This window comes from Heliangelus exortis, chromosome 11 (assembly GCF_036169615.1).
Source record: "Heliangelus exortis chromosome 11, bHelExo1.hap1, whole genome shotgun sequence".
Lineage (NCBI taxonomy): Eukaryota > Metazoa > Chordata > Aves > Apodiformes > Trochilidae > Heliangelus > Heliangelus exortis.
Genome location: NC_092432.1, coordinates 3,804,214 through 3,810,823, shown reverse-complemented (window position 1 = coordinate 3,810,823; position 6,610 = coordinate 3,804,214). Strand labels below are relative to the sequence as shown.

The 6,610-nt window shown below is 39.2% G+C and overlaps 1 long non-coding RNA gene across 1 annotated transcript; it reads right to left on the bottom strand.

The window, feature by feature from the left end:
• Window positions 1–963: 963 nt before the first annotated feature.
• Window positions 964–4,521, bottom strand: LOC139800788 (uncharacterized). Its single transcript, XR_011727931.1, has 2 exons — window positions 3,368–4,521; window positions 964–1,612 (listed from the first exon to the last, which is right to left on the bottom strand). It is a non-coding gene; the product is annotated as an uncharacterized lncRNA (long non-coding RNA).
• Between the last annotated feature and the right edge of the window lie 2,089 nt (window positions 4,522–6,610).

Below are 6,610 nucleotides of genomic sequence, written 5' to 3'. Positions count from 1 at the left end.
CAGTAAAATGTCATGAGCAAAATGCCAGAAGTTTGCTTATATCCATCATGTGGGCTGGGACCATCAAACACTGCTGGAAAATCTTTTCATTTCCCTTCCATTTGTTTTCCATTTCCAAACTTGCCATCCACAACTTTTCCATTGCTTTTCTCTTGCTGGGCACGAGAGCCACAATAGCCCATAGCTTTAACAGAGCTCCTTAAAACAAATGCTCACTGCTGGTTCTCTTAAAGATGGTGCTTCTGTCTGAGCAGGGCAGGCTCCCGTGGCACAACTTCCATCCTCACTGAACAAGGAAATTCCTCTTCACGTGCTTCAACTTCTGTGGTTTTTAGACTCTTTTTTCTATCAGGTATTGAACACAATCAAATATCCCAGCAGCAGAGGTCAGAACACCAAGACTCATCTGAGCACTTATGTTGTGATGCTTTTATCTACTGAACTTTGTTAATTTCCCTTTTTGCTCTTCTCTTTTAATATTGCTGTTTGCATTGATCCTTGACTTTGTTTCCCAGGAAGGAAAAGTATCTTTCCTGTTGTTTCAATACAGTTCCTCCCCTAAGGAACTGAGGGAAAAAGTTTGGATGTTTTTCAAACATGAAGGATTTGCTCTTCACCCTGTATTGCTTTGAGAATCATGTATGGGTGGAGAAGAGGCCATGGAGGGAACACATGACAAAGGAAGTAGAAAAAAAATTATTTGCTTCACTGACAGAGTTTTCTCTGCATCAGGGATGGCCAAGTCACTGAGAGCTGAGCCCCCTCTTTAGGAAAATTAAACTTACCTTGTCATCAGCCCCCAGGAATTTGACACATGCTGTTAAGTGCTGGCATATACTGCTCCACATAAATCTTCCCTGGAAGTGGGCTTCTCCATTTCATAATATCACAACACCTTATTGCTTTCCTCTCTTTTTGCCACTTATTGAAGGGTACATTAAGATTACTTAGGCTGATTTTAAAAAAACAACATAACATAGAGGTCAAACTGGCATGCATTTATCAACCTGTTTCTCAAATCCAGACTGATCTATTTTTCATCACACTGGCTATTGCAAGCTAGAATAAGGAAATAATTTCAAATTAAAAATTAAAACACCCTAGCTGTGTGGGTACAATGGGTATAGGATAAAGCAACAACAAAATCCAAGCCAGAGCAGGTTTTATCTAAACTATATGCATTCTGAGCACTTCTGTTAGCTTAAGCAATGCATTAACAATCTGTTTTTGAAAAAGTATTAAGCTTTATCCAAGAAGTCTCTACCAGGTCAAGGCAGTAACTTCACTTTGCTAATGCCAGCTACACAGCTGGAGAGAGAGGCAGGAGATCACCTAAAATTGCTTTCACTCAAATTAAACTCTGCACCCAGGAAAAGATGAAGCAAACAAATTGCCTACATGAAATAGGTAGCACTGGCTCTCTGAGCTGATGCTAAACTAGGTATTGCCAATATACTACCTGAGCTGCTCTCTTTAGCATGTGGAATACTTACAGTTACTGCCTTAGTCACTGGAACTCCCCCACAGACAGATATTGCACAAGGGCAGTGTCAGGAGTAGTTACTCTGGCTAAAATGACACAGGGGAAAGCATTGCTTCCATTCCATCTTATCTGGAAATAAAATTCCTGTCAGATTCCTCTGCAGCAACCTGATCAAAGTGTTCAGGAACTATATGAGAACAGTAAGAGAACTGATAAATCCAGAGCAAGCCCATGTTTCCTTAATTACATACATCTGCTTTTCCTGATTTTTTTTTTTCTTTTTCTAGGCTACTCACCTACAGAACTTGGCCTTTACATAGGCAAAGAAAAAGAAAACAACTTTTGGTTCATGATTCCATGAAGTAATTGGGATTTGCCAAAAGGGTAAATGGAGTGGAAAGCTGAAGTTCTATGGTAGTAACAGCTGTGCTTCTTTGCAACCTGTATTGGCAGGGCTGGCTCTAATTTGTAGCATCTATGGGTTGCCCTTATAAAGGTGCAATCATTCATTGGAGGATGGTTGTGCTTAGTAAAGAAACTTGAATCACTGAGCATAACTTCAATGCTAAAAGCATTAGGTCACTAAAAAGGTTTAATAGACCTAATTACTTAACTGTCCCAGAATTAAGGGGTATTAATTCCTGGAAGTGATTCAAAGGCACATGACTTTTTTCTATCAAAAAATGGAAAATAGTTGAGTGTGAGGGTCTAGTTATAGTCAGCTGAAATTTCTCTGAATCTCCATTTCTGATTTTGAATGAAGGGTAAATTAGCTCCTTTTGTCAGGCAGAATGTTAACCTGCTACAGACAGACGATCTGGAGTAATTTCCTAGGAGCAGAGCTGGTGCCAGACACAGTGACATATTGCCCAAAATACTCTTTGTATCAAGGAAAACAGGAGCTGGGAGCTGGTGTGATGCCAGGGTTTTATTGTCTGGAAAGGTCTTTATCAATGTTGTCTTGCAAATGTGAGAAAACCAGGCAGGAGGTAAGGACTCTATTAAAGTTCAGATGCTAAACAATCCCTGCTGTAAGGCTGTTAATTCACAGCTACCTAAAAGCCTCCTCAAATCCAATTATGTCTTGACTTTTGTTGCCTGTTTTATCTCAGATTTGAAGCTGGAATTCTCAGTACCAAAGTGCTCAGGAATTAATAGGAAAACTTTCTGAGAGGGTATGCAGTGAGTTACAAGAAAGCAAATACCTTTGACTCTTCTGTTTTGTTCCTGGACACTAAAAATTCTGCATTTAACAGGAAGCAGCCTATTGAGTGTCACTCCAACAGGTGGAACATCCAGGTGTGTGTTTATGGTATTCCTAAGGTGTTTAGTAAAGAGAAAGGGGTCAAACCCTAACTGTAACCAGGGGGGTGATTTACATCAAAAGGAGGAACTCTGCAAGTTCTCCAAAAGCACATTTCCCCGTGGTCTTGGGAACAGAAGATTTCTGTATCTGACTTCACTATAACAGGTTCCACAGTGTGCTTGCATAAATCAAAGAGCTCTGTATACACCACACTTCCCCCCCCTTCACTATTTATATTCACTTGGAATGAAAAATAGGTCACCACCTGGCTCATTTCTATCACAATGTAAGAGGCCACCCTTCTGATATGAATGGCAGAAGAAAATTACAGAAAGGGTAATTTATGCAGAGTTGTTTGGCACCTCACTTGGACCTTTTCCACAAGCAATACAAAACACTTCATAAATACACATAAATATGTTATTTTGTGTGTATGTGTTGCAAAAAAAAAAAGCAGCACACTTGTATTTCAAGTTTACATGTACTGAAATTATAGATTTATGTGGCTAAGAGTATAGGATTTAATATTTTATCAAACTTCTTAAGTAAATTTATAGGAACACTTCGGCTTTACTGACCAGATGGATTCTCTCTCCAAAATGTTTCTTTGGTCTGACACAGAAGAATGGGACTTCTCCCTCAGAAAAATAAATGGCTAACAGAGGAGAAAGAAAATTACATTAGGCAGCAGTAGATACATCAGATTAAAGAACTGGAGTAAGCTTGGTGTCTAAAAGTAGGAGTTGCTCCAGAATAAGCTTAAACCTTCTGGTTTCAGGTGAGTGAATAACAACTTTTCCTCTGATGAGAGTCACAGAACCATGAGAAATACTCTCTGAAGTTATTGTACACTCAGCAAATCTGTGGGTTGAAGGGAAGTACAGTGAAGATGAAAAGAAAGCAGATCTTGGGCCAGGCAGAAAGATGGAGGAATAAGCACCACACAGCCTCAATGACAGCAGAGGGTAGGAGTAAAAAGTAATATTTTTGAGGTCATACTAAAATAGCAGAAAGAACAATTCCTGTCAATTGCAGCTTGAAACCAATAAACATCCATGTGCTGCCTAAATGTGCTCTTAAAAAGTTTCAGTGCTTTTCTGACTTGAAGTGAAGCAAAAGTTCAGCTAATATTGTAAATTTCTTTAATTGAACTAAATTGGTCAATTTTAAGGAGTTTTGTAAGATAAATTCCAAAAGATAAACAATTTTATTCATTAATGTGTTTGTGACATACAGCAATGTTGAGAAGTTGAAATTCTTTTGAAAGCTTTATGTTGTCAAAAAGAGGAAATAGAAAGTAAATCCATATCAATTAAATGCACCTGCAACCCTCACTAAAGAAGGACCAGCAAGTGAACATGGAGAGCTGATTTGTCACCTCTGTGGTGATCCCTTATTGAAATTTCCTGATGGAGCAGAGACAGAAATGTTGATTCTGTCTATTGTTACATTTGCTTAGTGCATGAAGAGAGGAATTTAGTTTCTAGGGCAGTCAGTGCTGCATTGTTCTTTTTCCAACTGAGAGAAATTAAATCAGTGGGAATTCAGAATGAGCAGAGGCTGCATGATCAGGGCCAAACCCCATTGCTTGCTTACTCTGTTGGAGTTGTTCCATTCAAACTGCAGTTTGCCCACGTTGCCAGTACTTCCCATTACTTCTTGGGAAATCTATTCCACAGAATAATCAATTTGATTACCCAAAACTTTCCTCAAGAAATGAGTTCCACCCCAAATAGCTGTTTAAAAAAAAAAAGACTGTTTTAAAAGCTTCTGTTTTGAGCAAGGCTGATTTGAACCATACCAGGCAGGATGAGTAACTTGCTTTCATTTAAGTGTTTTCATTCAGTGTTACTGTGAAAAGGAGTCAGTTAAGTTTTAAAAAAATACAGTGACAAACTGAAAATAAAAAGGCTTATGCCAAAGGTGGATGGTGTCTAAAGATTATACTGGGATGTTGGCACTTGGCATACAGGAGCTCCACCTGCCTTCCAGTTTCTGGTACTGCTGCAGACGCCAGTATTTTTAAGTAAAAAGCTTAGAAAATCGAAGTTAGCAGTGGTGGGATGAGTTGCTGTAGCTTAATTCCACTCAAATAAGGCAGTTTTGTCACTACACCAGAATTATTACCTGGAACTTAGGAAAGATGTCCTAAGAAAAGCCAGGACTTCCAGGAGGATGGATTCCATCTCCATCAATATCCCCAGAATGTTTTGTTAACTTTATTTCTTCCTGATATGAGAGAGAAATCAGTGAATGTGTGTGTCATGCAAAAAAAAAACCTCTTATGGAAAAAAAATCCTAAATTCTCAAGATTTATACTAATGGAGCTGTTGTATCATTGTGTATATGAAAACTATATACTGAAAAAACCCATTATTAGAGATGTTATAAAGTGAAAACAAAGGTAAGTAGAATGAATAGATTTGAGGTTCTAGAAGAAAAAATACAAACTGAAAAAGAGTCTTAGTATTGACAATCACACCACAGCATATATTGTCTCTCCTATAAAGTAGAAAAGTAAGCTCCTTAAAGTGTGTTTGCAGAATCTGATGATGACACAAGGCCCTCAGCTCTTGTTAGAAGCAAAATGTCAGAAGACCTCATAGATAAGGGGAAAAGCCAATCTTAGTGTATGCAAGAGCAAAAAAATGAAATTGTGTACTCAACTTCATGAGAACTTCCAAAATTCTAAGCAATGTACATCAGGGATATGAAGAAGACAAAAGGATTGCACAACCTATTGAGCCCCCATACTGGAATCCTGCCATGTAATGAAGAGCTCTGCCATTTTCCTAGACTGTTTCAAACATCCCAAGCATGTGTTAAGCAGATTATTTTCCTGTCTGGCCATGGAAAAGAAATGCATGCTTTTTCATACTAGTTCACCTTGGATAGCCTTGGCACAAAAAAGTGATCCCTGGTGGAGCTGTGCCCATTTGCCTCAGTTACTGGGGTTGTTCCAGTAAAGCAGCTGATGGAGGTGAATCTTCAAGACACTGGCACCTGCCAACTCCTTAGATCAACATCTTCAAAGCTAAACTTCCAAAGAAGTTTTTTCTTCATGTGGGTACAGATGAGATCAACCTAAACAAAATGTAAATTTCAGTCGCCTCTGTTCCCTGCTCTCACAAGCACAAAAATAAGAATTAAAATAGGATAAAGAAACAACCAAAACCTGGTTAGCAAAGGGTATCCCACTAGCCTCTCTCTCATTACATGGGAATGATTTGGCAACCATGAGGTAAGAACTCTCCTGAATGGAAGATCAGATTCCAATGTCCCCAGCTCTGCTCATAATTTTTAGCCCTGTGACTACACAGGCAAAACTGTCCACCTGTGCCACACAGGATCAGAGCTTCAAAGATCAGCTTTCAGATCTGAGAGAGCAGCACTTTTTAGAGGCACCGTATCAGAATTGGATGGCCACAAGCCTGGGAGATCACCATGGCATTGGTCAGAGGGAAAAACAATCAGACTGAGAATGAATGAGTGTGAGGACTGCAGGTTACACAAGACAACAAGGAGAGAATCCTGAGTGACAGCCTCAGGAGGAAAACTCAAGATAAAGTGATGTGTGAACACTCAAATCAAATCAGAATTTTTTGTGGATGTCACAAAGCTATGAGGTCACTGGCACTTACCTGTATATTGCTGTCAACCTGATACAGCTCTGGAAAAAACAAGAAAAATATAATGTAGCTGTGGTGGGTGAGGATGTTTGGCTTGGCAAAGGACAGTTCATCTCACTCTACAGATTCTGCTGGCAAGCAGCCTGCAGGGAATCATACACATTATTATCAGCAGGGAGAAGACATTTTTAA